The 8,812-nt window shown below is 56.5% G+C and overlaps 1 long non-coding RNA gene across 1 annotated transcript; it reads right to left on the reverse strand.

Annotated features, from left to right (window-relative positions):
• Positions 1–1,668: 1,668 nt before the first annotated feature.
• Positions 1,669–4,193, reverse strand: LOC129651798 (uncharacterized). The gene is made up of 3 exons (XR_008714318.1): positions 3,956–4,193; positions 3,421–3,608; positions 1,669–2,700 (listed from the first exon to the last, which is right to left on the reverse strand). It is a non-coding gene; the product is annotated as an uncharacterized LOC129651798 (long non-coding RNA).
• Between the last annotated feature and the right edge of the window lie 4,619 nt (positions 4,194–8,812).

An 8,812-nucleotide genomic window follows, 5' to 3' on the forward strand; every position in this document is an offset into this window, starting at 1 on the left:
CTCAGGCCCCTGCTGAGAGGTGAACGTGCCCCATGGACCCTTCCTAAGGGCCCTGGCCCTCCTCCCTGTCCGTGGTTCCACAGGCTCGTGCCTCCCTTGTCCTAGGATGGACGGAGGGAGCGAGGCTGAGGAGCTGGCCTTGAAACGCATCAAGTGCTTCTCCCTGCCTGTCTCACTGATCCTGCAAACGCCCTTTTGAAGCAGAGCCTGTCATCCCATTTTACAGGTGAGGCCACTGAGGCTCACAGAGGTGTCATAACTAGGACATGTTGGAAAAAAGGGCTCCAAATCTGATGACTCTTCTGCTTCACCCTGGAACCTCAGAGGGGCTGGTTAGAAATTTCCACCTGCAGACCTGCGACTGAGACCGAGGCCGGCAGGACAGGTCCGACAGGATTCCCGCTTCAGTCTGCCCTTAGCCTTCCTCCCATCTCCTGGTGAACTGGATCCTTTGTATGGGCATCTGCGCCTCTCACCCTGCACTCTGTCCAGAAGCCCTAATAGAGGAGCTGGCGACCTCCAGGACCCTCCCCTTCAGTCATGGGGTAACCCCACGGCTCAACTCAAGCAGGTTGTGATTCTAAATAGGGGGTCACATAGGCTTTATTGACAGGGGCCATCTGAGCAAAGTCTCCCGAGAGGAGAGGAAGTGATCCACAGAGTCCGGGGAAGGGCCTTCCAGGCAGAGGGAGCACCCAAACTTTGAGGCAGGAGCATGTGGAGCACGTTCAGGAGAAAAGCAGGAGAGCAGGGTGGCGGGGCTGGAGGGGGCGATGGGAAGCCGGTGTGGGCAGAGAGCAGCCACCTGGGAGGCTGAAGATCCCCTATCCAGTTACAAAGCTCAGGGAGTGCTCAAACACACTGGAATGGGATTTGAGAAGGTTCTTCTAGTCTAGTAGTATGAACTAGGTAAATAATTATAACCAAGGGAAGGCGGATGAATGACTCAGCTCCATGGTGATCAGGGGCCGGCTGGACGGAAGAAGCCGGGCAGTCTTGGAGGCCACACTTGAACCAGGCCTGGGAGCCGTGTCTCCTTTCAGCCGCCCCGTGCAGAGTGTACCCAGAGCCCCCAGAGGCTGTGGGTGTGTGATTCCTAGGGCTGCTGTAACAAGACACCCCCAACTGGGTGTCTTAAAACAGCAGAAATTCTTCTCTCACAATTCTGGAGGTTAGATGGCCAAAACCAAGGAGTCACGAGAGCCAGGCTCCATCCAAGACTCTGGGTAGAACCCCTCCCAGCTCCCGGTGTGGCCGGCACTTCTCAGCCTCCCTTACTTGCAACGGCCTCCCTCCAGCCTCTGCCTGTCTCATCCAGCCTCTGCCTGTCTCACTCGCTTCCTCCGCGTGTCCTGAGTCCTTACCTGGTGCTTCTCCAAATGTGCCTCTCGCCTCTCCTTATCAGGACAGCAGTTACCTTGGGTTAAGGTACCCCCCCCCCTCCAGGATGACCTTGTCTTACATCTGCAGGGACTCTGTTTCCAAGAAGGTCCCATCCTGAGATACTGGGGGTTAGGACCTCGAGGTATCTTTCTGGGGGACACAGTGCCACCCACCCCAGAGGCCACACCTCCTAGGGACGCGCAGTCTGGCCCCAGGCTGTCCTCCTGTAAGACAGAGGCTGGCATCATCCCTCTGGCTCTGCCTGTTTCTCCAGGTCCTTTTGAAGACCCGGCCCCTCCCCTCACTGCACCGCCTCTGATCTTCAGCACGAGCAAGGCAGCGTGTGGACAGGCGCTTAGATGACTCCAAGCTGGATCTTCACCTAAAACAAATGTCGCAGAAAGCCTTTTGATGTCACCCAAATGGAGTGCGGAAAACACCCTCCAACTCCCCTCCTTGGCGCTTTTAATTTGATCCTTTTTGCTGTTTTTCCTCCTCCTTTAAAGCCTGTGTCTGCTTTCATGCTACACGTTATTTATTTAGCTGCTTGTCAATTAGTGTCTATTCTTCCAGCAACAAGCACATTAGCAGCTGCAGAGATTAGAATTAAAATTTGCAACCCAGTTGGTGCTACCAAAGCCGCACCTACCCGCCTGAGAAAACAGCACCTCTTTGTCATTTCAAAAGATGACCTTCCTCTCCTTCTCCCTGTTCCCGGCTCCTGATTTAATTCCAACTGACTCCTCCATGGTCCTGCCCAGACGTGATGGCTTTGAGATGGAACTTTTTCAAATGCAGAGGAAGATGCAGGCTCCTCTTAACAGCAGCCTTTGATGATGGTTAGTGTAAAGCAGGAATCGCTGGATTTGAATAACAGGCTCTGATTGCCTGTCGGGGGTTCTGCCTCAGCCAGCCCAACACGCCACACCTGCCATACGCAGTTCAGCCAACATTCTAAACACGGCATGTGACCAGCTCTTTGATCCCCTGGGTTATGCGACCCTGTGCAAGTGAATTAATCTCTCAGATTTATTTCCTTCTCTGCAAAATGGGGGGGGGGGGCGGCGGGGATTAAAACTAACTACATATAGATGTAAGAACTGAGATTGTATGTGTAGAAAGTGAAAGTGTTAGTCACTCAGTCACGTCTGACTCTTGCAAGCCTAAGGACTGTAGCCCACCAAGCTCCTCTGTCCATGGGATTCTCCAGGCAAGAATACTGGGGTGGGTAGCCATTTTCTTCTCCAGGGAATCTTGACACAGGGATCTAATCCAGGTCTCCCCCATTGCAGGCGGGTTCTTTTCCGTCTGAGGCACCTGGGGAAGTGTAGAGGTTTGCAAAGTGAGCTTTAGCATCTGTTTCTTCCAATGAATCTGAGGAGTTAATCACGGGGCCAGGAGGGCTTTGGTGAAGGGAGACGCCCAGGGCAGTCAGGCCACGCTCGCCCCAGGGGTCTGACCACTGCACACCTCAAAGCTGCAGGTAGAGGTGGGGGGACCCCGCTCGAGACCCCAGCCGAAGACCAGAGGCTTCAGAGCCCAGCGACAAGGCCAATACCCAGGGAGCTGGGAAGCTGCACTGTCCCCTTTCTCTGTTTCCAGCGTGCTGCTGCTCAGGTCTGGGCAAGGCAGGAGTGAGCTGACTTCTGCACCTTCACAGTGAGCTCAGCAAACACCTGATACCATGACCCGCGCATTTCTCTGCCCTCATAATCCTGGGAGTGGGAGAGATTCCCTTGGCAGCTCCAGTGGAAAGACGTGACAAGGTGACTGTGTGTGACCCTCCCTGGGTCACACCGCAACATGTGTGTGCCTGGGACTGATGTCCTCGCACTGCTAGACTCCAGTGGCCCGAGGGTGACTCTCCCAGGGACCCCCATTAGTGAGGAGTTCTGGCTCCCACTGACCCTGCTGTGTGACCTCGGGCTGTTCCCCTCCCCTCTCTGAACGACTTCTTTGAGTACAAAATAAAAGATGAAGCTTAATTCACAGGACTGTTGCTGGGGACTTAAAGGGGACAGAAGATGCTTAAAACACCTCAGACAGGGAGGCTTGGGCAACAAGGCTGACGGTGACAGGAACGACGGTGATCACGACGGGGACGTGCTGAAGGAAGAAGGGCAAACGCTGCCATCCAGCTCGCAGCAGACCAGGTGCTCCCTCCCGTCTCAGAGAGTGGGACCAAAGGCAGGGCCCAGGCCTCCAGGCTTGGGGCCAGAGTGATGCTGCAAAAACCGGAGTCAGATCACACTCTCCTCCACCCCAGAGCCTGCACCCCGTGCCCACCTCATCCTCTGAGCTCATCTCCTGCCATCGCCCCCCAACCCGAGGCCTCCTCACTGCTCCCCGGGCACCTCTGGGCACCTTCAGGTCTTCACCCCAGAGCTGCCACCCCAGCCGGCCTGGGACACCCTTGCCCCAAGACGCGCTCCCTCCCCCTCCAGCCTTGCTCACAGACCCTCTCCATGAGCCCCCTGCCCCTCCCCACTCCGCGCCCCCTCCCTCTAGATGGAGCATGGTCACCCCGGGACATGGGGGCGGCTTTGCTCACTCATCTATGCCATTCTCTCACCACTAGAATATCAGCAGGGGTCGTGGTTTTGCCCACTGTGTGTCCCAAGGGCCCAGACTGGGGCTTGCTGGCTAGAAGGAGCTCTGTGTATCTGTGAAAGGGTGATAACCACAGGGACCCGGGGCCGCCTTTAGGGGTTCCTTCTCCCCGCAGACACACGGCAGCTCAGCCTCTGTGGCTGGGCCTGCCATCGGGATAACTAGCAAAGGCCCATGATTCTGAGCACCGCGGATGAGAAGGGGGCTGATCCCAGCTGCGCCCAGTTGGGGCTGTGAGCTCCAGCAAGCACTGCTTCCCCATCTGGACCAAAGGAGGTATGGGGCCGCTGGTTTTCAAAGGGGGTCCCCTGGAGCACCAGTACCTTGAGGAGGGGCCTCGGGGAAGTGGGGGTGGAGGTGTAGTGGGCGCCAAATGGCCAGGGCCCTGGGTAGCCTGCTCCAGCTTCCCGCAGAGCTGACTCTTCCCTCTGCTTGTATATAAGATTCTCTCAGAAGGAAGGGTTCCAATTCCCGAAGGGGTGTGGGGGGAGGGACCACGGGCAGTTAGCAGGTCTGGGCCTTGAATGGACCGCCTCACCCCTCAAGGATTCACCTTCTCCATCTGTCTAAAGTCGGGTTGGACCAAAGGGCCTCAAAGTGCCATCCCAACTCAGGAGCTCAGGCACCCTGATTTCACACCGGCAGAACCATCATGAAGGAAGCACGGAACTGGGTGCAGAAGGACAATTATCACCACGCTATGTAACACTCTAATGGCGGGATCTTTTATGTTAGAACTGAGACGTTATGGAGCACAGGTCCATCAAATGAATATAATAGACTTATTTTATATTACAATGCACACTGTAATTACACATTTCAGTAATTCCTTCACTGCATCCCACAGACGTGTTCTGAAGTAATGGAGCCCTGGGACCATATATAATAACTCGCCAAAGGGGAGGGCGCAGTGGGTGGTGATGGGGTGACGAACAGGTCTCCCAGCTGGCAGGGACAACCACTGTCTCCCCAGCCCAGGGCCATTCAGCTCAGACTCCGCTTTCCAGAGGCTCTTCGGAGGAGGCCCTTTGTCCCAGCACCTGCCCAGGGAGGCAGGAACCCCTTCTCCGACATCCCCAGTGGCACTTCCGCAATCACACTTCCAGGGACCAGGAGCTCACCCCAGGCTACCTACTGGGTGGGTCCTGTCATTAAGAAATTGCTCCACTGCAGGCACACACCATGGGGTCTGATTGTATCTGTACCATTTAAAGCATCGTGGGGCACCCCTCGTGGCCCAGTGGTTAAGAATCCGCCCTACAGTGCCGGGGATGCAGGCTGAATCTTTAGTCAGGGAGCTAGGATGCCAGGTGCCGCAGAGCAACCAAGCCCCTGAGATACAAGCCTAAGACTGAGCACCGTAAGCAGAGGCCCAGCGCAGCCAAGTGAATACGTGCTTAATACGTGCTTAATGTGACAGGTGCCCACTGCCGCTGTCACCACAAACGTAGCGCCCTAACCATCACCCTGCGGCTCTACAGGTCGGGAGTCTGACATGGGTCCCACTGAGCCAAAATCAAGGGACCGGCAGAACAGTGCTCCTTTCTGCAGTTTCTGGGAGGGCGTCTACTTCCTTGCCTTTTCCAGCTCCTCCAAGTCACCTGCACTCCTTGACCCCTGGCGCCTTCCCTCTGTCTTCAAAGCCGGCCCCTGCCTCTCTGAATCTTTCTGCTGTCTCTCTGACCCCGTGGCTGGGGAAAAGTCCTTCTCTTTTAAGGACTCGTGTAATTAGCGTGTCCCACCTGGATAACGCAGGATAACTTGCCCCACTCAAGGTTTTATCATCAGCGCATCTGTAAATTCCCCTTTGCCGTGTTAGTCTTCACAGGTTCGGGGATTAGGGATTACACATCTCTGAGGGACACAGTTCTGCCTACCAGGGGCCTTCTTTTATTATTACAATACCAATAGACTGTGAGCTCCTGTTAAAGGACAGAATGGTTTATTGTGACAATGTGTGTGCCACGTGACACACATGCTTGATGAATGGAGAAAAATGCTCAGAGCATCGGTGATACAATCCACTGTCAACAGCCCTCCAAAAGCAAGTCCCGGGAAACAACCACAAGGCTCTCGGTGCAGTACCGCAGGCCACGGGCAGAGTGAGACTATTCACCTCCTTTGTCTGGACTCTATATCTCTATTAATGCAGCCAAGGTACCGTTAGGGTTTGGGATCCCTTCTTTGGTATCCGTTAACTTAAGTGCTTGTAGTCAGTTAAAATCCTGTCTGTCTCCAGTTCCAAGGGGAAATATGAAATATGATCATGCCCATTTTATAGGGGGATAAACTGAGGCTTAAAGCGTGGAGGCCCAGAGACGACCCCTGAGATGTGTCTTTAAGGATGAGTAGAGTGTGTCAGGCTGAGGATGGGGGAGACACATGTGCAAGGTCCAGGGCTGCAGAGAACAGGAGGTACCTTCAGGGCCTATGAGAAGTGCAGCAAGTCTGGTTAGGGGTAGGGGTACCGTCCAAAGACACGGGGGATGGGGACTCCCCTGGTGGTCCAGTGGCTAAGGCTGCACACCCAGTGCAGGGAGCTCACAGTCCCTGGTCAGGGAAATGATCCCACACGCCGCAACTAAGAGGGTGCACGCTGCAAAGAAGATCCCGCAGGCCACAGTGCAGCCACGTAAATACACAAATCTCTTAAAAATACGAGGCTGAAGGAGGAAGTCTGGCTCTTTTAAAAAGACACTTGAGGGAGAAGAGTAGGAGAACCTGAATTCCCAGAGACACCAGCGTCATCAAAATGAAGTGACCCTCGCTGAGAGAACCGTGGTGAAACGGAAGCCAAAATCATAGTTTGCCCATTTTGCAGAGAAAACTGAGGCTTCAAGAGAAGAACAAAAAAAAGAAAACACACACACACACACACACACACACGGGCTCCCAGCCATCGGTCTCTGCAGCCACGGAGCCTCAGGACTTGGCTCCCCGGCCCTGCTGGAGTCAGAGTCAGGGCGGCCCTTTCTCCTCCTTCCCTGCCGCCGGCCATCACCGCCGTCCGGCGCCACAGAGGAGCTGGGGCCACTCGCTGTTTGGTTTGTTAAGAGGAAAACCAGCACTAATACAAACAGAGGCTCTTTTAAAAGCTGAAAACCTGCAATTAAGCTCTCGTGTGAATGCCTGTTAAAGACCACGCCGATGCCGGCGTTCGAGAGAGGACCGTGGAGGGTGGCCGGTAACCACGGGGTGGATTTATTAACGGCGCGATCCAGCAGGAGAGGGGCTCCCCAGGCCCAGGGCTGCCCTCTGGGGTAAGGTGGGGGCGGCCGCTTCCCCAAAGACTGGGTTGAAATGAACGCGCTAGAAGAGCTCTGGGAAACCTGAATGGAAGCAGAGGCTGGAGGCGGCTCCAGCGCCCTGTCTCCCGTTCGGGATGGAGAGACTGAGGCCAAGCCGTGGACAAGACTGGGCCTTGACATGGAGGAACCTCCTGTACCTTGCCGGGGGGCCACATCCCAGCCCCCCCGCACCTCCTCACGCTTACCGTACTTAACTGTGCTCCCGGGCAGTGTGGTAGGGGAGGCCACGGCCCTGCAGCCTGCGGGCCTCCGTCTGAATCCAGCCCCGCGGCCAACTGGCCGTGTGACCCTGGGCAGGCCAATCTGTGACCCAGTCGGTCCTTCCCCTGAGAAAAGCAACATCTCCCCCACGAGGCTTCACGTGATCACCTGTGATTGTGCTACACTGCCCGCCCGGGCCACAGGACCTCCTGAACAAGCCCTCCCTATTGGCCTTGTTCTTCCCACCAGTCTGAGTCCTTCCAGAAGGAGGTGAGAGAAGCCTTGGGAGTGTCTGGTGACTGAATATATTTGCTGGCCTGTGGCTGGCCCTGGGGGCTGGAGTGGTGAGGAAGTATCACATGCGTTCCGTGCCTTCACGGCCTGCCAGCTAAGGATGGGGGAGACGTAACCCCCCCCACCCCGAATCACACTTACACAAGCCAAAGCCACAAGCGTGGCCAAGAGCCAGTAACAGGACTCATCACCTGGGACAGCACACAGTACGGGCTCCTGGTGAGAAAGTACCCTCTGCACAGGCTCTGAGGCAACCAGCAAGAGAAACAGGAGAAGCTAGCAGGTGGATGGGAGCCGCAGGCAGGGGACAGCATGTGCAAAGATCCTGTGGCTGAGGAGACGGGAGCCTGTGAGGCTGAAGCATGGGGGCTGAGAGGCAGGCAGGCGGCTGCCGTTCAAGAAGGCAGACTCAGCACACCCAGGACCACGAGGGACGCCAGCCGCGAAGGGAAGCCTGCCGCATTTCACACCAGGAAGACAACAGGGTCACCTCCGCATGTCAAAGACTGTTCTAGCTCCGGTGTGGGTGCACGTGGGGAGGCCGGCTGGGAAGCTACTGCAGCGTGTGGTCCAGGGGACAGAGGAGGGTCCAAGGTGGCCCATCTGGAAGTGAGTGAGGCGTGGTCTTGGGAGGCAGCGTGGAGAGAGAGGCTGGGGTCGGGGGTGGGACAGGTCACAGAGGGCGGGGGAGCGCAAGGCGTCCAGGACGCCTCCGGCACATGCTGCCCGCCGAGCAGAGCCTTGAGGGAGGAAGGAACAGGCAAAGCCCAGCGACCTGGCCGAGGTCCCGTGGGCCTCACAGATGGCCATCACAAACCTTTACCCTTTCCCGCCATCACCGGGCAGGAACGGCAGCAGGTTCTATGAAGAGCCCCGAAGGCCACAGCAGGACCCTGGGCCTCCAGGGCCCCAGGCAGGCCCACCCCACCTGGCGCCCAGTAGAGCAAGCTGGGAAGGCCCCATCTGCGGCAAGATGTAAACACGACCAGGCCCTAGGACAGCGACCGGGCTTCTCT

This window comes from Bubalus kerabau, chromosome 4, assembly GCF_029407905.1.
Source record: "Bubalus kerabau isolate K-KA32 ecotype Philippines breed swamp buffalo chromosome 4, PCC_UOA_SB_1v2, whole genome shotgun sequence".
Classification (NCBI taxonomy): Eukaryota; Metazoa; Chordata; class Mammalia; order Artiodactyla; family Bovidae; genus Bubalus; species Bubalus kerabau.